Source organism: Rhinolophus sinicus, chromosome 1 (genome assembly GCF_057876585.1).
Source record: "Rhinolophus sinicus isolate RSI-liver-muscle chromosome 1, RSI-T2T, whole genome shotgun sequence".
NCBI classification, from domain to species: domain Eukaryota; kingdom Metazoa; phylum Chordata; class Mammalia; order Chiroptera; family Rhinolophidae; genus Rhinolophus; species Rhinolophus sinicus.
In genome coordinates this window covers 146,260,265-146,284,661 of record NC_142501.1, presented here as the reverse complement: position 1 = coordinate 146,284,661, position 24,397 = coordinate 146,260,265, and the positions used below count along the sequence as shown (strand labels likewise).

At 39.0% G+C, this 24,397-nt stretch overlaps 1 protein-coding gene, 1 long non-coding RNA gene and 1 pseudogene across 2 annotated transcripts in view; 1 reads left to right on the top strand and 2 right to left on the bottom strand.

The window, feature by feature from the left end:
• Nucleotides 1–24,397, top strand: part of IGFBP7 (insulin like growth factor binding protein 7) — a 67,144-nt gene that overhangs the window by 5,968 nt on the left and 36,779 nt on the right. The window lies entirely within an intron of this gene.
• Nucleotides 16,882–16,994, bottom strand: LOC141570316 (U2 spliceosomal RNA; annotated as a pseudogene).
• On the bottom strand, nucleotides 17,125–24,259 carry LOC141568317 (uncharacterized). Its single transcript, XR_012491446.2, has 3 exons — nucleotides 24,054–24,259; nucleotides 23,778–23,915; nucleotides 17,125–22,709 (listed from the first exon to the last, which is right to left on the bottom strand). It is a non-coding gene; the product is annotated as an uncharacterized LOC141568317 (long non-coding RNA).

Sequence of the window (24,397 nt, the reverse complement as noted above, 5' to 3'; positions counted from 1 at the left end):
AAGTCAGTGCAATACTTTGTTAAACAACCACTGTCATTCCACAAAGATGGTCAGGGAATCCTGACTAAGACATAGATGAGAAGGAATTGGCTGGAGAAGAGCTAGCAGGGAGCTTGGAGTGAAGTTAGAAGGAAGCATTACAAGCAGAAGGAATGAATAGCACGTGGTCCCATGGGGCCCCTCACAGAAAGGGAGAACAGAGGTGGCAGCTGGACACGTGAAAGAGCTCAGTGATCAAGAGCCTTGTGACCGGTTAGCGAGTTTTAGACACTGTCACAAGAGCAGTGGGAGGCATTGTGTGATGTATTTGGATTTGTGCTTCTAAAAAAATCTCTGTTGGCCGCCCTTAAGAGGATGGATTGGAAGTGGGCAACACTAGTCCAGGAACTCCCATTTGGAAGCTATTATAATAATTCCTGCGAGAGATGCCTAACTCCTTCTTCATAGGATCTTTAGTTTCTCTTCCAGACCTTAGAAGCGTTATTGAATCTGGTGTCCTAACCTGCCATGGGAAGCTGTTTGTTACTTGGAAATGAAAAGCCAGTACTATGCCCTTTTCTTACTAAATGACTCCTCACAACGTGCCCTGACGTCATTTGCTCACTAGCCAGCCCCTGCTCCCAAATTATAGCCACTTGCTCATTTCATTTCAGAAGGCTCTTCCCCTGCCCAACCCCCCGTAATCCCCATTTCTCTCTCTCTCTCTCTCTACTTTCAGAGCAGAAACAGAAAAAGTCACATCCCAAAGAGTCTACCCCAGCCCAATAGAAACGCTTTAAAATTTTTTCTGGCCTCAACTAGTTGCCCTTCTTGTGCACAGAAACTTCTAGAAAGTTGAGTGAATCACTGGTTCCTATCACTTTACCCAGTTTTAATCACTGCATCTTAGGAAAGCTTTGAAAACCTGAAGAAGCTTTACAAAAGAAGACGCAACCTTGAAGAAGGGTCTTAAAGGACTTAAGATTCTCTTAGAGGAACGTAATCCAAAGAACAAGTTTCTTCATGGTTTGGGCATTAATTATTAAATGCAAGGTGCGTGACCCACTGTTCTACAGGTTTTCAGGAGGCAAAATTAAAAGGCCTAGAATTAAATAGCCACAAAAAGCACATTCAGTTTACACATCAGAAAGAACTTGTAGATAAAAACTGTTGAATACTGTTACATGCTCATGTGGGAGTCAGGAGAATTCTATTCGAAGATTCTCTGTTGGAGATCTAAGAGGTAACCTAAGTGAGGAGGGCACGCGTCTTGGAGAGGCTATTAATAACTTTTAAGATCTTTTACACTCTAGATCTGAGGTGGAATGATTAAGCTGAGCAAGCGTTTATTGTCATCCTTAAATAAGATTTCCACCCTGTCCGAAGTGCCCTTAGGGTTTACCGCCATAGAGTTGCCTTCTAGAAGAAACTGCCTTATAAGGCTCTCTTTTGGATAGTTTAGTGACAAAACTCCCTTGGATAGAGTCCAAGGCCAGCCGGCCTTCCCTCATTCTGAATTTCTCCCCACAGTGGATAAGATTATGGTGCTTCCTTTACCTCAAACAACTCCGCAAATGACCTGACCTCATCTGTGTTTTTAATTGTATGACAAATAACATCTTATTTTTAGCAGCTGTTAAAAATGGAACCCTAAATTATTGTTGAAAGGACTTTTAAGCCAGAGAATATGACTGTAATATTTTTCATAATTTAGATTCAGAAGTGGAGCCTTCAGACAACTTTGAGAGGGGAGAAGACTTAGAAGTATACAAAACAAATGAGTCTGCTTATTTTAGGCAATTTTAAAGATTTCCCAATGAGTATTTTGCTCTTTATGAGGGGGTAGAAAGGTGGGAGGAATTAGAACTATATAAGGAAAGCTTTCCCAAGCCTGTTCGATGTAGATTTTCTAGGTCGATCAAGACCACCACCCCCACAAAGCCTCCTAGAGAAAGTGAGGGCAGGAGAAGAAAGCCAGGGTTGCTCAAGCAGGGGAAAATTGTCATTTTTGATTTAAAATTGATGTGTTACATAGTTGAATTAATGGCAAACGCTCTGGTGAGGAGAATTAGGAACAACTGGAGTGAGCAACAACCCCACCCCCTCTATGCCTCTGCCAAGCGGTGGGCTACCAGAGAGAGGCACCATCCATGAAACCATCCATGAAATTGGCTGGGCACAAAAGCGGGCAGGGGTTGCAGAGAAGTTTTTTCTCCAAAAAGTAAGAAAGGTTCAAACCAGGTAAAACAGACCTAGTAACCCAGTGGTGACAAAGCCCCATTCATATGGTATAAAGTTTCTCACTTACAGTAAGACTGTTGACAAGGCAGGATAAGCCAATTTGTTCAAAGTAGAGTTTACCATGATGAAAAAAAGCAATACCCTCAAAACTTCAGGATAACGTGTTATAAATGAAGGAAGAGTTTAATCTACCTGCTTCACAGGATTATTGCAAAGGTCAGACCATAAAACAGATAAGAAGTCACTGTGTAAACTATGCAGCTCCAAATAAATGTAACGAATCATTATTGACTGGATTGTAAACTCCTTTGGGACAAGAATTCTATGTAGGTGGTGACAATGGGAACTGGGGTTTGTAGTACTTGACTGAGGGCTTCTTTGGATGTTTCATCATTTGTTACAACAACCTTGGGAGGTCCCGGTTTCCACACAGGGACACTGAAGGTCATCCATCACACAGCCAGTAAATAGCAGTTCTTGAACATAAATCTAAGTATCTATTACCGCCTTGCTGTCAAAGCTTAGCACATAGACGAGCACCACTGGCTTTCTGTAGTGTCTTTCTCTTCTGCAAATGCAAACCTATTTCAAAATAAACAGTTTAAAACGAAGTGATTCACGAGAGTCAAACTCTAGAGGTGGAAAAGGTTTTAGGAAGATTATAATGACTTTATCTTGCTTGTATTTTCTTTTTGATGAATTGGCAAAGGGAATAAATGGTACGTTCCTGCCTAAATAGCTCTAAACAAGCTCTTTCAATTAGCATGAAACAGAAATTCTGTATGATAACAAAGTTTATGTCATAGTATAATTGGCTTTTTGTGGTAATGCGGTGCGCCTTTTAATAAAAGTCATATTACGTTCTAGGAAAGATGGTATTTCTTAACTGAATGAATGTCTCTGAGGGGGCTTTGTACAGATCCCTGAGCCCAGTCTAGCTAGCGTCAGTCCATCCAGGGCCAGATTGGAAACCTGACAGCCAGTCTGCTCATAGGCAACCAACAGACTCTCAAAGGGCCCGTGTGTTGGGGGCAGCTGGCATGAATATTTTCTCAAGCAAGGCCTCCTGGGGCATAGCGTTTGTGTGTGGTGTTTAATCAATTGCCAGGCCTTTCTGGTAACTCTGAGTAGGGGGCAGGAGGAGAAAAATCACTATGATAGCTGTCAACACGCTCAAGTGTTGCTTTTAGCCTGAGGTTTTCGCCCTGAGTGCTGACGGAGCCCTGTGCTCAGCACCACTCTGCCATCAGTTTCCCCAGCTGGGATAATAGTATTGACTCCACATCTAAGCTGTGGTTCATTGCAGGGCTACTCTCTTGAGGGAATTTGTATTTTTAGGGACTGAAGCACTTTTTTTTTTTTTTTTTTTTTTTTTTTTTTTGGTCAGGTGACAACTTCCAGAAGGAGGAAAGTCCATGTAGGGGATTGAGAGCTGAAGCATAATCCACTTTGACTCTTTGGGGGCAGGCGGGGGGGCGGGGGGGGGAGCACTTTAATATTCTCACAGGCAGAAATGCAGCTGACTCCAATCACCCTGTTCTTTCTTTCATGTTGTTTTTCTTGAAGTAGGGTCGTCTCCAGCTTTTTTTGGAGGTCTGTCTTTTTCCCTCAAAGGCATTTCATTTACATCGCGGCAGATTAGTGGGCCTGCGGTCAAGTGGTTGAATTGGGAAAGCTTTCGATCTAACATCTGTTCTGTTCTCTTCTGGCCTGACCTCAAGCAAAGGAGAAAATTTTATCAAGAAATAGATCTCCTGGAACATTCAGAGGGTTTTGAAAGAGACCACACAGAAATGAGGCTTTAGGAATTTCTCCGGGTAGCCCAAGACTGCAGAATGCAAAGCCTGTTCTTTCTCAGTGGGAGCTTTCAGAACTTTCTGCTCAGGGAACAGAAATCTGAAAGTGAGTTTCAATAGTAGCTGCAGCAATTACATTGCAACCCTGGCTCCCAAAGGAGTCCCCTCAGGAAGCAATAGAGCGTGTGATAGAGAATGAAATGCTTCGGCAGCAGTGCTGCTCTGAGTTAGAGAAGGCCAGGCAAGGGGATCCATGCAGTGAGGCTGCTTATTAGAGACGCTTGGCTCAGCTGCAGAGGGCAGGCTGGGGCAGAGATCAAAATGCTGCTGAGTTGTGACAGGCCAGGGCTTTGGAGCCAGAGGCCCCTCTCTGCTCAGGTGTGTCTCAGATGATCAGAGAGCTGCAGGGCAGGAGGGCAGAAGCTGATCCAGCTTGGCATTTTCTGCACCATCGAGCCTTTGGTTCACAAGAAGATAACTGTCAGGGCAGGAATAGGCTGTTCAGGACCCAGTCGTGATGTGGGAAAGTTAGAGGCCCCCTCTGTTATTCCTGCCTCATCTGAGGCTGCTTGCATTTCACCCACTGTGCCTGGCCTGCCATTGCAAGCTCTTTCCTGTCTGATTGAATGCAAAATGTGGTTTTATTTTTCCACCCCTCAACCTTTCTTAGTCAGAGCTTGGCCAGCAACTTTATAAATGGTGAGCTCTGCTCAATCCGCTCCCTCAACTCCATCCTCGGACTCATAAGCCACCTCTGGCATTCCCCCCACAACTTGGCACACCACCCCTGAGAGGCAGCCAGTGTAGTCCACGTCATCCAGGAGATGGTTGTCCCTTCTTTTCTTGATGCTCCTGTGGGATGAAGTTTTTACAGATGTCTCAGGATCTTAATCCACTCCATGCATCCGCCCAAAACCCTATGGCCCCTCGCAGGTCCAGTTTAGCGTGTAGGGGAGACATCCACAAGCATGGTGACCATGGCTTGAAAGGCATGAAAAGCATTGGTACTTAGCATATGAAGTCTCCCTGAATGCTGTTTCATTTCAATTTTTATTTTTATTAGCATTATAAACCCTGGTGTGAGTTCATTTATAAGTGCCTTCACTGTGATATGTTGATGTCTTACTTTGACCAATCTAAATGTAATCCTGCCTTATATATCTCCAGACTAGATCTGAAATTTGTGTCTAGATCTATGCAAACAAAATGGCAGGATAATGTTCTTATAAACAAATCCCTAGAAACTTCCATCTAGCTCTTGTTCTTACTCTTCAAGTATTTCAGGACAGGAGGCTTCCTCCATCTCTGAGACATCCCAGGGTCCAAAAGCAGATGGTTACATGGGAATCACCCTGGATGCTACACCCTGGATATTAGCCAGAGGATTTACTTTGCTTTACAGTGTGCAATATTTCTATCTTCAAGTTCAGCGAATCAAAGTGTGAACATATGATTCTCTAATGGCACCTTGTAGGTATATAAGACATTGTAGATTAGAAGGACTCTCAAATTCAGTAGTTATTGATGTTTCTTCCCTGCATACATAGAAAATGCTTTGGGGTTTTGTTGGTTGGTTCATTTAAAAAATAAAAAAAAGTTGGAGATATTGGCTCCAAAGAGGGAACTAAAATCACAGAGATTGGCAGAGAAATAGTATGATAATATAAGACCCGGTCTTATATTAATTTTTGCTCCAAAAGACGCATTAGGCTGATGGTCCAGCTAGGTCTTATTTTGGGGGAAACACTATATAATAATGATAGGCCAATTTTTGCTCCATTTAACCAACATCTCATCTTTTGAAGTAGGATGACTTTTCAGAATACGTATCTAGGACAGCATAGGAAGTGGAATCCCTAGAAAACATGAACGCTCAATACAGTGCAAGAGCATGGTTGTTTGGCTGCTTCTTATCTCCTTGGTTATTTTAGTGCTGTTATCTGAATCAGACAGAATGGAAAAGCTACTACATCTATCAGTATTGATGACAATAAAAGTTCGAGTACCACTGTACTTTAAGAAAAGTATTCACCTAAAGCCACAACAAACTAATCTTTCAATCATGTCACTAAGATATAAGTTCTAAACAATCCTTGGGATGTAGTAGGTACATACTTGTTGAGTAAATGAATGAATAATGAAGAGTGGATTATAATGGGCTCTATTAGAAAGGGGAATCTGGTGGAAACCCACCTCTCCCTCTGTAACCCCTTCTGGAATCTCTGCTAGGGGGAGGTGGCTCTGTCCGGCTTTGAGGTCCCTCACTCTAGAGGAGAATCTCTTGTCACTTTGCATTTTCTTAAATTGCCCTTTATAGTTTCTCCTATCACAAAAACTCTGAGACTGAGAACGAATGTTCAATTCAAATGTATAACCTCCCCCTAATCATTTCCCAGGCATTGAGAACAGTATTCCACCACTGGCCTTGGGAAATTTACTTCCCTCCTCTGAGCATCCGTTTTCTCATCTGTGAAATGAAGATACTACCTATCAATAGAGGTTACTGCTAGTGTACCTTCCCCTTTAGTTAGACAACAACAAGGGAAGACAAGTATGGTCCATTCTCATTATTCATGGTACTTATGTTCTGTAAAGTCTTGCAAACACTGGATTAGCAAATGTTGAATTACTGCTTTTAGGGGCAGAAGAGTTAGGTTCCATGAGCCTCTGATCACATTTTTGTTAACCATTCAGGACAAACCTTGTTTTATGTGTGTTTCTGTGTTAAGACACCCCACTTAATATATATTGCTGATGCATTCACATTGAACTCACGGCCAATAGCCTATAACTCATGCCTGAAGAAAGCTTATCTAACACACATATTTTCTCTGTAAGACACGCCACAGCCTTGTTTTGCTTAGGAACTCTAGAGACCACTTCCACGCTGCCCTTGGGGACCGTTTTAAACAGCAAGATCACCAACAGAAAGCACAAAACTACAAAAATTAAAAAGTGGCACTAAGTAGACTGTGAAAGGGACACTTGTTTACAGCATGAGAGCTGAAACAAGAAGGCAGAGCGTTTCCTTATCCCTCAGCTGGGACCTCAAATTTTGTGCCACTCTGTGCATGTCCAAGAATGGTTTGATTTGGGGTTTACAAATAAATTTTAGCAAGGAGGTGGATTCACAAATATGGAATCCACGAATAATGAGGATCAACTGTGTTGGAAATGGTCAGATCAGTGACAATCATTAGGGAACTAACGTGGTTTCTGAAGGCAGAGAGCATATTACGAGTTATACTTCCTTTGAATACCCCAAAGCCTTTAACATAGTTCCGGGCACAGAGTGGGTGCTTAGTAGAAAATCGTCGGACTCCTGACCCAATTTCATAAACACATGTACTATCCATCCCTGTGTTGACTGTCTTCACAAGGAGCCCCTGTTTTTGCCCTGTACCCACCTGCTAGCAGGACTCCCATTCCACTGGTGTTAGTGAGAAGTTTCCATAGGGGCGGCAGGAAGATTCCTCCCATTTCTCTCTCCAGTCTTCCCACCAGGTAGAGTCTTGTGTGTGCCCTTTCCCTCACTCAGAGCCAAGCTGTCGTGCGGGAGACCCTGCTCGCTGCGCCATTTGTTGTGTGCGGAGGCCTGCTCGCTGCGCCATTTTTCAGGCGGGGCGGCCTGCGGGGTCTCTGCTCCCGCTCCCCACACAAGAACGCAGGATATGGTGAGGCCAAAAAGGAACACCCACGGAGCCATAGATAGGGAAGTCATACCACTATAGTCTCACTGGAGGCTGGGCCCACCAGACGCGAGACCTGCCGTCCGCCTTTCCACCAACCAACCGACTGACGACTCTCCTCCACTCTCTTGACTCTGTTCCTCTCCTTTCTTCCGCTCTCTTCAGCTCTCCTCTTCCGCTCTCCTCGGCTCTGCTCGGCTCTGCTCGGCTCCTCGGCAATCCTCGGCAGTCCTCGGCTCTTCTCCGTAGCCGCAGCAGTTATACCAGCGGCCAATCCGGCCACAGCCGACGGCCAATCAGCCACAGCCGACCTCCATCACCTTTCCACGTGAGGCCGAGAGCCTGTAAACTACTCTCTGGGGCTCTGTCCCCACACAAGAGGTCCTTCACTAGGCCTGCAGCCAGGCCTCTTATCTCACTCCAGCTTTGTGCTTAGTAACTAGGCTCTGTCCTGGCTCCTCCTCGTTCATCCATCACTTAGCTCAGGACACAAGGTTACCTGGATCCTCACTGTCATTAGAAGTGGAAAATTATAATCATTCCCTGTCACTTATTTCAAGTGCTTGCTTTTTGTAAATGCTGTGCTAGGTGCCATAAGGAAATTTGTAATGATGAGAAAGATAATGGCCTTTCTCTAAGGAGCCTACAAACCTGTGGTCCATCTGGTGGTTTGTGAAGTATGGGAAAGGCAGAAGAGGCAATGGACTGAAATAAAAGAGCCCCGTGTAAGTCAAATCAATAAAAATGCATACGAGCAAAGAATGCACACACATACATACGCTCCTCAACTCTATTTTTAATCATTGGAAGCATATGTTTTCTGTGCAATTTCTACTGGAAGGGAGACAATGAACAAAGGTACATTCACATTTGTGACCTATGAATGCATTTAATTTAATTATAGATGATGAGCTTATACATAATGTAGCTATGGCTAGCTGTGTAGTATATAAATGAATTAGTTATTACTTTTCCCAAAGTGACATTCTGGAGTGGAGACAAGTGAATTTTATTTTTGTTTGCTCAGAATTGAGCTAAGGATAGAATATTGATCCAAAAGAATCTTAAAGATTATATTGAAATACCTTGGTAAACACTAAGAAAAAAATATGCAGTAAATTACCTTTGCTCTACCTAGTTACCTGGGAAATGCGTAAAAGCAAAATTTTAAATAGGAGCAAAGATCTATTGAGACCATGAGGATACTATTTTGCATTTAAGTGATCCTTTGTCAGATGTCTAGCTGTTTGGACAAACCACAATGGGTTTTAAATCCTAGACTTACATATTCTTGTTAGTTAATTTCAGCTGCAGTGCAGTTTCTGTGTGTTGTGGGAATGTGAGCTAATTTAATTTCCTTTAAATAAAGATCTTTTTTGTTATTGGTGAAAAACATAAACATTGAAATTTGTAGAAATCATTGACATCAAAGACAATTATTATAAGTATTTTCATTACATCCACTCCATATTTTATTGTATTTCAGTATAGTGTTTTCCTAGGCATATATTATATAATTGATAGTGCTATCTGTATTTTTTTTACATCTTGTTTTTCATTCATAAACGTTTTCCATGTGTTTAAGATAGTTTATAAATATCATTTATAATGCTGCATAATCATTGGAATGAACCATGATTTACTCCAGTTTTTCTGTTATGAGTAACCTTTAAATTCACGTCTTTGGACATAAAGATCATCTTTCTTCTGCATTGTTTCTTTAGAATAGATCCCAAATTGGAATTAGTGATTCAAAGGTATGAACATTTAAAAAAAATTTGTATATATAGATATTGGTGATTCCTGTTTAAATATTAGCCTCTTCTAAACAATGTAGACACATTTTCTGCGGAAAACAAAAGGCGAAAGCACAGCATTCCAATATGAAGTCGGAATTACTTTTTAATTCTCTTCAGACTTGGATTATGCCTGTGACTGTTGCTCTCCTATGGCATAGACACCACTGAGAGTAGTGCCTTCACCCCCGTTCCTTTTGTGAAATTTATAACAACGGGCCAAAAACCAAGAGCCCTGCCAATTTAGTTTGTATCCAAGTTTGCCGAGTACCAGGAATTGAGTCCAGATCAGCTAGAACTCTTCTAGCAAGAGCAAAAAGGCTGTATGATTCCTAAAATGCTTTTCCTTTGTTCAAGTCCAATTTGGCCAATAAAATATTTCAAAATAATAGGGAGCTGGAAAGAATATGCCTTTGTACATCATTGAATTGGGGCTCATAAAAAGCATGTGCCTTCCTGCTAGAGCAGCTTGAGAACATCTGTTGTAATGGGCAGCCACCTACATGAGAGGTGAACAGTAAAAGCTTTGTGAAATTTGGAGGTTTTGTCTTTAGTATTTTCTCACAGAAGGAAAAAAAAAAAATGGCCCTTACAGCTCTATTGGCCTTTACAACTACAGTCAAATACCCATATGTTTGATTCTCAGCATCTCCGTGCATAATACGTACTGAGACCATGGCTTGACCACTTGTTTCATCTCATGTGTAAGATGTACTGTTACTCTCCACCTCTCAGGGAGCGCCTCTGGCCTGCTCCACTTATTCAAACTGGAAAAGAATCTACTTAAACAATATTTTACTGTATGTGTCCTTGGGTCCTTAAAGAGATTGGCAAAGCCTTGTCACTCGTTTCTTCAAATCCTTTCACATTCAGCACATTCAGCAATAGCAATCCTTTGTTAGACAGTTATTCCCACTAATACAGTAACTAAGCAGTGCTGAGAATATATTGATAAAGTGGAGAAGCTGCACGTGATTGTTCTGACAGAATCGTTCCCATATTTGTCCAGGATACAGGAATACTAACGATGCCTTAAATCAACACAGCACAGTATCGTTTATAAAAATGTTTACGTACATGCATGTGTATGTCACCTTTTTAATCCTCACGAGAACACTGTGGGGTATTACCCCCACATTGTAAAATCAGCACCCAAGATTCCTGCCTTAGAGTGCCCAAGCAGAGCGCTGATCAATGGGAATCGAGTAAAGCTGAAGTGAAGATTTCGGGTAAGCTGCCATGTATACAGGCCCATGCATACGTACTTACATTTAAAGCCACAGGAAGCTAAAACAGAGTTTCAGGGTCAGTTAAACATAAGAGATGTTTTGTTCCAGTTCTTAATCTGTGGGTTTCCATTTCATTCCTAAACTTGTGTCTCTTTCATTAAATTTCCTATATTGTTAATATGCTACATTTCCACAATCTCCAGTTATTCTGATTACTACCAATGGATGGAAAAGTGTATGCTTGTGTTTGTTTTGTTAAATCATGTGGGTGTTTTTAAAGAAAAATATCCAGAGAATCTAAAGTTGTTGTTTTAGTAAATTAAAATAAATTCAAGGTTTTGGCCGTGGCAGTTGTCTAATATAGCATAAAATTATTCTCCAAGTGCCTGTGATTAACTTGTATAATTATAGATGGTCCAACTCCCAAAGCACACACACCGCCTGGCTCTGTTAGCTTTGCTCAATAAGATAACCAATGTGACATAAATTTTTCTGAGTAGAATGCAAAATAAGTTAGAAAAGGTAAATCAGATAAATTGATGCTTTCACATATATTTTCTAAAAAGAAAACATCACGGAAGAGCATAAAAAGAACTTTCTGAAAAACAAATTAAATATTTAATCAATTTGAATAAAATTGAGTCCTGGGGAGATTTCATTGTTTTCTCGTGTGTGTGTGTCCCCTTGTGTATGTGTGCCTTTGTGTGCTGTTTTACATCTCTGTGGAATGAGAATGTGACCCACTGAGACGTCCTTCAAACCAATAGGATGTATCATAAGAACTAGAGGCCTAACTGGATACTGCCAAAGAAAGCAGGAAATAGTCAGTTTCTCATGGAAGCATGACATTTGTCTCAGACTCACGAAATTCTTAGGCAAAGAGGTGAAGAAACATTTCTCAGCAGTACTCTGAATCATCATGTAGTTTAGTTTGTATGTAGTTTGTGCTATGTCTCAGTTTGTGAATACTTTTAGGTGTGTGAGTCTGTACCTGATGCGACAGTGCTATTCTGTATTAGTTCCTTCAATATACACGGGGGTGGTTGAATTTGGGGAAAGGGAAAAGAAGAATGATTACCCAGAAGACAACAGGTAGTCTTATCAGTAAGGAATATGTTTAGCTCCAAGTAACAGAAAGCCTGTGCATAGTGGCTTGCCCGAAAAGAGGTAAAAGAGGTTTACAGACACAATCAATGTAAGCCTAACTACCTACATGATACATGACAGCAAGAGCGTAACTTTTTTTTTTTTTCATATTTTCAATCCGTGCTTTGGGGATTGTGTGGAGAAGGTCTATACTTGCCCAAACTATTCCAGAATCTTTGTTTTTATATATTTATAATTTATACCCTGCCTACCTCCAACATGAGATAAGAGGTAGTTCCTATCACCTCACTCTTCAGGTATAGTGTTGCAAAAAAAAGAAGAAAAAACACTAAGAAAAGAGTCAAGAGTCCTGACTATACATTAACTAATTGTGTGTCTGGGAGCATGTTAGTTACTCTCTCTAGCCCCTCCATTTCCTCACCTGCAAAATGAAACTACTAGGACCTGTTTTAAAGGGTTATGGGAAGTGAAAGAGATAATAGGTTTGAAAGCCCTTTGTAACGGTAAGCATTATATGAATGTAAGATTTTTTTCCCCTTTGATGTCACTGATTATTGTAACAACAACGCTCAAATATGCCCAATTAGTTAACTGCCTTGTGTACATCTGTGTCAAATGTTTACTTTTTAATAGGCCACCCCATGTACGCCTGGGCCAGCCACTTATCTCCCTTCAAATCACTACCAGCAAGTAGTGTCCAGGGAGTACTTATGTTATAATGTTAGCGTGAACTATGCATAATTAGTAAGGAAATCTGCCACTACAAATTTGTACACGGCAAAATGTAAATTACTTTAAAAAGCAGCATCCATTTGAGAGTCTGTTCCTCTCCTGCCCTTCTTTAGTTGAATAATCAAGAGTTGGCAGCGTTCTCCCATCTAGAAACTTATGTTGCATATTGACCTAGGAAGGTATTAGTCCAGATAACGACGGCAACTTTTATGTTACCCATCAATCACTTTAATGAGTACAAGAAAGCATCCTATCACCCTGCCAAAAGCTACCGGAATTAAGAATGGTTCGTTCGTTGGTTAAATCTGTGCGTATTCTGTATGTGTTAGGTGCTGAACTGGTGCCATAGGCATGTGACACAGACTCCAGTCTCCAGGAGTTACAGTTTAGTAATGGGGCCATGGCAGCAGCAGTTTGTTGAGCTTTCTGCATTCAATCCCTTCATAAAAACAGAGCCACTAGAAGGGTGGTTGCCAGGGGCTGGGGAAGGGAGAAATGGGGAATTATTTAATGCTTATAGTTTCACTTTTGAAAGATGAAGAGTTCTGGAGATTGGTTGCACAGCAACTGAATATACTTAACACTCTGCACTGTACACTGAAAAATAGTTGAAGGTGGTAAATTTTATGTTATGTGTATTTTAACACAATTTTTAAATATTAAAAAATAAAAATAAAGCCAATAGATGCCAAAACCAAACCCCATGGGCAACATTTACCACACGAAAGGTAATAAGACATCCCCTTGAATCCCCAAATACAAGTGGGTTGAGACAAACCACCTACAATTCAAGGCCTTCATGATGTCAGGCAGCTTTGTGGAAGGAAGTAGAGGGAAGTAATGAGGTGATGAGGGACCTGATAATAGGAAAATCCCAACGGTGCTCACTGGAAACTGGTGCCCCCAGTCTATTCGTGGGAGGTGCAAGGGACCCACGGAAAAGTTGGAGGAGCTGGAGCAGGCTTGGCCCCCTGAACTCTCAAAACTGACCAGCCAGAGCTTCCTTCCAGGAGAGGGGGCTTTACCACGGAGAAACTTCTAGGAAAATTGAGCAGAAAGGAGACAATAGAGATGAAGGAAGGAGAAGACCAGACAAAAGTGTAGAAGGGGTTTAGCTCCCTGTGATCGCAAGGCAGCTCATCAACAACCAGAAGAAAAGAAGAGGTCCTATCTTCTCATGCATTCCACGCTATTGTCAGAGAAAACTTTTCTAAGAAATGCTTCAGAAGATTTATCGATAGGTCCCAATCAGTCAGAATTGGGTCTCACGCCCATGCCTGAACCATCAAGGGCGATGAGACATCATGATTGGCTGACACGAGTCATAATTCACACCTTGATGATTAACTTTCTTTTATTAGGTCGGTGCAAAAGTAATTGCAGTTTAAAAGGTTAAAAATAATTTGCAAAAACCGCAGTTACTTTTGCACCAACCTAATAGCCTATGAGAGACAGAAGACTCAAACAAACGTCTGGTTTGTCATCAAGGAAGAAGGGGCCTGCCTGTTAGGTATATAGTCAGCAGTATTGGCAACAATTTGCTGTCTCCTGATTTGCTATCATGCCAAATTATGTTGTGGCTTTCAATCTTCAAATATAATCACACTAATGTGTATATATATATATATATATATATATATATATATATATATATATGTATATATACATATACATATTATATATAATCACACTAAATCTATGAGAATTCTCTTGTTAATTGCAGTTGGTAGACATCACACATCACACATGCAAAAGTGAGTCTTCAAGGGTAACATGCGCAGTGTGTTTGAGCCTCTTTTCAAAATACCTTCAGTTAACTTGGATAAATTAGATACATAGTTCACTACCATAGTATTAATTTCTTTTTTAATATAATATTATATTAGCTTCTGATGTACAACATAATGATTCAATATCTATATATACTGCAAAATGATCTCCAAAATAAGTCTAGTTAACATCTATCACCAGAGTTACAAAAAAATATTTTTCTTGTAATGAGAACTTTTAAGATATAGTCTGTTAGCAATTTTCAAATGTGCAATACAGTATTAACTATAGTCACCATGCTGTACATTACATCCCCAGGACTTACTTATTTTATAGCTGGATATTTGTATCTTTTGACCCCCCCTTCACCCGTTTTGCCCACCCCTCCCCACTGACAACCACCAGTCTATTCTCTGTATCGGAACTTGGTGGGGTTTGGGAGAAGTAATTGTTTGTTTGGTTTTTATATTCCTCATATAACTGACATCATACAGTATTTTCTTTCTCTGTCTGACTTATTTCACTTATTCCCTGAAAGTCCATCCATATTGTCACAAATGTCAAGATTTCATTCTTTTTTATGGCTGAATAATATACTTTTGTGTATACATACCACAGTTTCTTTATCCATTCATCCACTGATGGACACTTACGTTGTTTCAATATCTTGGCTATTGTAAATAAATGCCACAGTGAACATGGGGATGCATATATTTTTTCAAGTAGTGTTTTTATTTTCTTTGGATATATACCCAAAAGTGGAGTTTCTGGATCATATGATAGTTCTATTTTTATTTTTTGAAGAACCTCCATAATGTTTTCCACAGTGGCTGTACCAGTTTACATTCCTACCAGCAGTGCACAAAGGTTCCCTTTCCTCCACATCCTTGCCAACACTTGCTATTTCTTGTCTTTGATAATAGCCATTCTGACAGGTGTAAGGTGATATCACATTGTGGTTTAGATTTGCATTTCCCTGCTGATTAGTGGTGGCGAGCACCTTTTCATGTATCTGTTGTCCATCTGTATCTCCTCTTTGGAAACATGACTATTCAGATCTTCTGCCCATTTCTATTCAGATTCTTTTTTTTTTATTTTGCTATTGAGTTGTATGAGTTCTTTATATAGGATGGATACTACGCACGTATCAGATATATGGTTTGCAAATATTTTCTCCCATTTACTAGGCTGCCTTTTAATTTTGTTGATAGTTTCCTTACTGTGCAGAAGCCTTTTCGTTTAATGTCATCATACTTGGGCTTTTTTGCCTTTGTTGCCTTTGCTTGGGGTGTCAAATCCAAAAGTTATCACGAAGATGTCAAGCTTACCAAGCCTGTTTTCTTCTAGGGGTTTTATGGTTTCAGCTCTTACATTCAAGTCTTTAATCCATTGAGAGTTGATTTATGTGTATGGTGTAATATAGATTCATTCTTTTGCATGTTGCTGTACAGTTTTCTCCACACTATTTGTTGACGAGATTGTCCTTTCCACATTGTATATTCTTGGCTCCTTTGTGATAAACTAATTGATCATATATGTATGAGTACTACTTTATTTCCAGTTTGGATGCTTTTTATTTTTTTTCCTTGCCTCGTTGCTCTGACTAGGACTTCCAATATTATGTTCAATAAAAGTGGTGAAAGTAAGCATCCTTGTCTTGTTCCTGATCTTAGAGAAAAGAACATTCAGCTTTTCTTCACCATTAAGTATGGTATTAGCTGTGGACTTGTCATATACGGTTGAGGTACACTCCCTCTGTACCCAGTTTGCTCAGAGTTTTTATCATGAAAGGATTTTGAATTTTGTCAAGTGCTTTTTCTGCATCTATTGAGACGATCATATGATTTTTATCCTTCATTTTGTTAATGTGGTGTATCACATTGATTGATTTGTGGATGTTGAACTAACCTTGCATACCTGGAATAAATCCCACTTTAAGGTATTGTTAAATTCAGTTTGCTGATATTTTGTTGAGGATTTTTGCGTTGATGTTCACCAGGGATATTGGCCTATGATTTTCTTTTCCTGTGGTGTCCTTGTCTGATTTTGGTATTAGAGTAATGCTTGGAAGTGTTTTTATTTCTTGGAAGTGTTTGAGAAGAATTGATATTTAATTCTCCTTTGAATGTTTGGTAGACTTCACCCATGAAAACGTCTAGTCCTGGGCTTTTGATTGTGGGGAGGTTTTTGATAACGATTCAAACTGTTTTTATGGTCTACTACCATAGTATTAATGTAAATAAATATTATTGACTACCTAATATATGCAAAGTAGTCTTTGAATTGTAGGTGGATATGGAATGAATAAGGTATGATTTCTGTCTTTGAGCCTGCTTGACTTTAATAAGTATAAAGATAATCATTGTAATTTAAGCCTGTGACAAAATTTTATTGTGTAAGGAGAATAAGTTTGAAGAAGCACCTGAATCTCTTGTCCAGTAATTCTCCAGGGAGCAGCTCAGCACCAATTATATAAAAATTAAAAAAAAAAAAATTTCCAGGTAAAAAAATGGAGCTCAGAGAAGTTAGAAAAAAGTATCTTGGACAATACCTTCTTGTAAAAATTCAGGAAAAAAATAATTTTACTTAAAAATAAGCACAGACTGATAAGAACAAATACTACACTTGATCTTAGCCAAAAGGCCGAGAAACGATGGTGGGGGGTGGGAGATGAGGGTAAGGGGGATCAAATATATGGTGATGGAAGGAGAACTGACTCTGGGTGGTGAACACACAATGGGATTTATAGATGATGTAATACAGAATTGTACCCCTGAAATCTATGTAATTTTACTAACAATTGTCACCCCAATAAATTTTTAAAAAATTAAAAAAAAAAAAAAAGCACAGAAAAGGATTAAGGTCAATGACATACTAGAAAGTAGTCCCATGTAAGAAAGAGAGCGAGTGAATGAATGAATGAATACAACATCCCTACAGACAATGAAAGCATGCCCAAAAGAAATACCTAAAAAACAAATGAAAACTATAACCAACTATTCAAAATGAGCTAAAAGATATTTTTAAAATACAAGATATGAAATAATAATGGAAATCAGAATTAGAAGAACTCAGACATGAGGTGAAGAGCTCAGGAAATAATTACAAATAAAAAGCAAAATCATTTTAGAGCTAGAGAGAAGAAACACAATACCATATAATCACAACAGACAAGTCTTTAAAAATAGGTCAAAAGGAAGAAAATTGTTAAAATTAAAAGAAATGAAAAAACTGAAGAAAGATCAAAATTAATAACTATTCAAGATATACAAAGAAGATCTAACATATGGATAATAGAGGTCACTAAAGAGCTTAAAGCAAGAGAACAGATTAAATACTTAAAACTATATTCTAGAACTGTATTCTAGAAAACTTCTGAAATAAAACAATATATATTTAAAACTACATTTTGGAAGAGCAGAGTGCATACATAAAAATATTGATCTGGAATGACAGACATCAAATCATATTCTAGTAAAATTACTGAACTTCAAAAGGAAAAAGAAAAAAAAATCCTTGAAGCATCTGGGTTAAAAAGAGAAACTGACTTCTAAAGGGAAAAAATACCGTCAGACCTTTTGACAGCAGCTCTTTATGCCACAAGAAAATAGAGTTAAAAAAAAATTGAATAATGGAGGCCACTTAGGTTTGCTTGCAGACTATTTTGTGAGCAGTGCCCTGTCAGTGGTGTACAAAAGAACCACTAGACAAGTACAGAAAAAGGAGCCATCACTTCCAACTAGGAAGACTTCATGGAAGAGGGTGGAAATGTTCTCACCTTAAAAAAAAAAAAAAATCTTAGGAAAATTTCAAACTGCTAACATACTTCAGAATTATAATGCATAAACATGTGATTTCTTCTCAAAATGTTCAACTATGTATAATACTGGGTTCATTGCATACTGCCGCATGTCTATATTTTTTCATTATTTTTATAAAAAGTACATCATTTCTGACTAAATGGATTTTTTCTAATATTGGAATTTCAGTAATTTGTTCGGTGAATCCAGGATGTACTGCTGTTAAATAAATGATATACAATTCAAAATTTTATTAGAGTAGATGTGATTTAAGCAACATAAATTTTTTATATATAAATAGAATCCTTGATAATCTAGCCTCCGAGTTGGTTGGTATAATAATTGAGACAAAAGTGATTATATATAATTAAACAGAAATCTGAGCAAAATTAAGTGTCAGTAAAGCACTCTCCATCTTTATTTTGTGGTTAATTAATTTTAGATATTTTAATATCATGTAAAATGGATAGTAGGGTGTATTTACATTTTAATGTATAGAACATCTTAAAATAAATGCTAAAAAGAATTTACATTTTATGTAATGCTTTTTATACAAAGTAGTGGCTAAAGTTCAAGATGAGTTTACCCTGCTTCACACCATATGCAAAACAAATTCAAGATGGATTAAGTCTCCAAAGAGAAAAAAAAATTTAATAAGAAATTTTAGGTGGATTGCAGGACTAATTGTGAAAAAGTAAAACTAATAAAATAGAGATATTCTGATAACCCAGAAACGATAAAGGAAAAGATTGACAGACTTAGCTACATGAAAACTTTAAGCTTAAATACTCATTCATTCATTCATTCATTCATTCGTTATTTTTATTGAGAACATACTATGTGCCAGGCACCTTCTCAATGCTGAAGATACAGTAGTGCACTACACATCACAGCTCTCAGAGCTTACAAGCCATACAGCAACCAATACCATAAACAAATGGCCATAAACAAAACTGAAAGACGGTGATGCCTGGAGAATTATTTGCAAAATATATGATAAAGAGTAAATATGTGTAATAAACAAGAGGTCATATAAATTGTTAAATAACCCAATAGGAAAATGAGCAAAAGTTACAAATAGTAAATTAAAAGGAGAGCAACTGCAAATGGCCAATAAATATGTGAAGAGTTGCTCAACCTCACAAGTAGTCCCAAAAGTGCAATTAGGACAATGACGTACAGTGTTTCCCTTTCAGCTTGGCCTAATTTTTTAAAATTCCCCATTCCCACTGCTGGGAAATGTGTGAGGAAATGAGCACCCTCATGTGCTATTGCCAAGTCCAAAAATACCTAACAACCTTTTTGAAAGTAATCTTGCAGTGTCTGTTACAATTAAACAATGTCATACATATCCTTTGACTCAGAAATCACATTTTAGGGAACCTTTTCTACAGAAACAAAAGTACTAATACATAAGGACATATGTATAAGAATATTTATTATGTCATAGTTTGTATATAGAAAAAAATTGAAATATCCTGAATGTTCTCAAAGAAATACACCCATGTTATGCAATATTTTGCAGCTGTTGAAAAAAATAAATTTGAATTATGTGTATTGACCTAATAAGATCGATATGATATATTGCTTGTTCACGGATAAAAGGCTATTTGTAGGGTAATTGGTATGAAATTCTTAATTAAAAACAGAAAATGAAAAAAGTCTATGTATGTATAAACTGTTAATGTAGGTTATTTGGGGAGGTTAGAATTATTGTGAGATTAAAGTGAACAATTTACTGCCTCTTTATACACTTGCCTATTGTTTGAATTGTTATGATGAGCATGTACTTTTTTTAAACATCATGTGGAAAAACAGTTTAATTCCATGATGACTTGGAGGGCGAAACCATCATCAATGGTGGAAGTTTCAGGAAGGCTGATTTTCAGTTCATCTAAGGAAAGACTTTATAACAATAACAGTGATTCAGCAATGGATTTGGGAACCTTGGGTGAGGGTTTCTGGAAGTATTCAGGCAGAGAACCATAGCTGTTGGAGAGAAGACTTTTGTATCTAGTTTGAGGACTGGACTAAATGACTCTAAGATTCCTTCCAACCCCAACAGTTTTAATAATAGCTTAATCATGTTACATAATGATGCATGTAAACATTTTTATTAAAGTTTTTTTAATTGAGATATAATTGACATATAACATTAGTTTCAGGTGTACAATATAATGATCTGATATTTGTATATGTTGCAAAATGATCACCACAAATTTAGTTAACATCCTTTACCACACAGTTACAAACTTTTTTTCTTGTGATGACAACTTTTAAGATCTAGTGTCTCAGCAACTTACAAATAGATAATTAACTGTAGTCACCATGCTGTACATTATCCCCATGACTTATTTATTTATAACTGGAATTTTTATATCTTTTGACCCCTTTCACCTGTTTTGCACAGCCCCACACCCCCCACCTCTGGCAACCATCAATCTATTCTCTGTATCTGTGAGTTCAGTTTTTGTTTGGTTGTTTGTTTTAAACTCCACTTATAAGTGAGATCATATAATATTTGCCTTTCTCTTTCTGACTTATTTCACTTAGCATAATGCCTTCAGGGTCTATCCATTTTATTGCAAAAGGCAAGATTTCCTTTTTATGACTGAATGATATTTCATTGTGTGTGTATATGTATATATACACTCCACATTTTCTGTATTAATTCGTCTGTTGATGGACACTTAGGTTGTTTTCATGTTTTGGCTATTGTGAATAATGCTGCAATGAACATAGAGATACAGACAGCTTTTCAAGTTAGTGTTTTCATTTCCTCCAAAAGTAGAATATCTGGATCATATGGTAGTTCTATTTTGAATCTTTTAAAGAACCTCTATGCTGTTTTCCATTAACTGTCCCTGCCCACGTCCCTATGTCATCCCCATCTAAGAGATTTCAGACATGATAGCTCTAAAGATAACGGTAGAAAAAGAGCTCTCTCAGACCAGAATTTGGGACCCACACTGATCTAGAAAGAAAAATTCCAGAGTATCCCTCTGCAAACTCATGCTTACTCTCAGGAAAGTCTTTCTTATTGTGACTGATATCCTTTCGGCTGAAGCTTACACCCATTTCCTCCACTTCAAATATTAGAGACAAAGAATCAGAAGTGATTCTTGGCCTCAAAAGGACCTCCTAGATGATTGCTTCAACCTTCTTCTTTTAGAGATGAAAAACCTGAGAACCAAGTAGAATGTGTAACCTGCCCGTGGTGAGAAGCGGTACCCCAACCCACTTATCCTACCTGCCACACCAGTACACTTTCTGTAGCCCTAGTCATTCCTTTCTCTTAGATACACACCAGCATCTCCTAGTTGGTCCTACATACAGTGCCTTTTGCTCATGGATACAAGGTATGTTAGATGCATACTACTTACATAACATCCAAAGTATGTAAACTAACATGTCAACGTCGAAGGCCCAGGAAGGCAATGTAGGAGTGTTTCAGAGCCAGGATAAAACTCTGAATGGCTCCTTATTTTTTGCTGAGAACCTAGAGCCTCCACTGGTTCCAGGTTCCCTGACTGGGGTTATGTTTTCAAAGGAAGACCCTACAGCATTAGGAACCAAGAAGTTTTTTTCGTACCTATTCAAAACTGCCACCAGCAGGAAGCTCAAGTTCTTTGCTCAGCTTCAGCGTGTGTTTAGAATAAGTGAAAATGCCTGGGTAGTAATGGATGCTTCCAGCACCAAATGATTTCTGCACAAGGTCCAAGCATTCCTCCTTGTCTGATATGAGGGTCCCACACACCAAGAAGGATGTGACTAATGAAAATGTGACTTCAGAGACTCTACAAGTCCAGACAACTTCTGATAAACACTTAAACAGAAGTCAAGAATGTTTTCCTTTCTGAAGGGAAACTATGTGGTCTGTGGTGTGAGTGGGAGTGGGATAGAGGAGAATAAATCTAAACATCAGCTTCCTCCTCTCATAATTCTTAAGCATTTTAACAGCAGCCATTTTTAATTCCCTGACAGGCTTTCATACTTATAACCCATAGATTCTGGATGTGGGCCACCGAAAAGAGGAACAGAATCTATGAAGAATGGGCAATTCCAAAGTGATTACCAAGCAAGTTTAAAACGAAGCTGGACATTGGGGCCAGTTTCCCTGGTTCCCACCCTGAGTCCAGGAATGCTCCAAAAGTCATCCACTCAAGGCACACTTGGAATACTCAGGCTGGGATTTTCACTTCCTGTGCTGACAAAAGGGGGAAGCTCTATAGAGGAAATGGGGGTTGACTTCCGGGGAGGAAAGGTGAGGTTCCAGATGGCACCTCTCAGCATCTTGAACCCCCCGGAGGAATTCCAGGAACGTTGGCCTAGGACAGGAAGGAGAGATCGAAAACCAGAGAGGCAACGTAGATATCCCCTTGGCAGGAGAAAGGAACGCAGCATGGTTTTCGAGACCCAAAACGCTTTCATTGGTAGTGCTGATCCAACTAATGTGTGAGCACTTTCCTTCCCATTGGCTGTTTGGTTGTCTCCTCACGTTTCTTGGACAGGTGTATATTGCATGGAAGAGCCAGGGTATGGGTAAGACTAGCATTCTCTCTGTCCAATTCTAAATAAAAAGTAGGAAAAATAAATGTCTTGGAAGAAAAGACATTGATGTTAACTTTAGTAAAACCCTTCGTGTTTCTGAAATCAAGATTCTTTTGACTATCTCAGTTTGTTATTTCAGCCATTACCCCTGAGACCAGGAATACTCAAGACCAATGTAGGCAGAATGCAGTTGTGTCAGTTCTTCTCCTTTGAATTTTAAGCAAGTAGAGAAATGACCTCATTTTTAATCATAAGTATTTGCATACTCAGTTTTAGACATTTCTTGCTTTTGGGGGAGCGAGTACTTTGTTTTTAAAAGCTAGCCTTCAGAAACACATTCACTTGTTTGTTGGTTCAGTCATTCACAGTCATTCATTCATTCATTCATTCATTCATTCATTCATTTGTGGGGATAGTAAGAGCCATAATGATGGGCCATTACGCAGAAAACTGAGAATCACAGTCAAAATGAAAGTTCTGGACTGAAACCTACCATAGAATCCTAGCCCTGCTCCTGATAAGCTCTGTGACTCTGTGCGAGCTGTTTAACCTTTCAGAACCTCTGACTTCTCATCTGTAATACGTGGTTAATAAGCATAACCACCTCACTGGATTCTTGTGAGAATTACCTGAAATAACGTAAGGAAGAGCCGGCACTGTGCCTGGCATTTAATAAGCTCAGTAAATGGTAGCGGTGGCAATGTTAGTGGTGAGGTAAGGGCAGTAGTATTTTTTATTATTAATGGCTATTATTTAATGAGACCAACAGCATAAGAGTGATAGAGCAAAGCACTATTAGATGTCAGTGGAGGAGAGATTGCTGGACAGGAGGTACTTGGAAGATTTCATATAATTTGACTTGCTAGCTTTCTTTCCTTTGAGCTCTGTTATTTTTCTTTTTTCAATCACATTTTAACGGAGAAATTGGGAAATCCCTTTTCCTTTGCGTTTCATTTTCTATTATGTTCCTTAGGACTGCAGCTTTGGTACCAAATTCAACTAAAGTCTACATCCCAGTATTTGCATTGACCTTGGAGTGCCAGAGTAATTATTCTGTCAATTATTTGACTTCTTAAAGTGTGCTTACCTTGAAGAGCCTCTGCAAAGGAGGACCATGTTAATGTGTAACGCAGAGATAAGCAAGGGCTGCTTTCTTTCTCTTTTTTTTTTTCATGGCTGTTCAGCTGGAAAACTGAAATGATTTCTATTTGCATCTCATCGAGCACTGTTGAAAGGTGGGGGAGAAAGGGCTTTTACTAATGAAGTACAGTGGGATGTGAATTTTAGCAACACAAAATGCAGTGGATCACCTGCAGTTTGTTTTGTTTTAAGAAGAAAAGTAAATAATAAGACAGTGTAATACCTTGCTTGAAGAAGTGATGGGATTCAGCAAGAAGACCACTAAGAGGAATACTCCGAATTGGTGGAGCCAAGTTGCCATGTGCTTCTCTTATAGACGGAATGAATGATTCCCACTTTTGTGGGCAAGGTCATTTTTCTCACCCTAAAAAGAAGGCATTAATCATGGGGGCTGGAGAACTACATTTGGGACAAGAAAAAATGAGCAACTGCGGCAGGAGGCATTGAATTGAGCCAAGAGGATGGGGGAGGAGTCAGCTCTGCCCAGAGGGATCCCAGGCCTTGTGGGGGGAGAGGGGGTGGAGCTGGTCCTCTCGAGCCCTAACAGCTCTGTTGGTAACTTTCCGT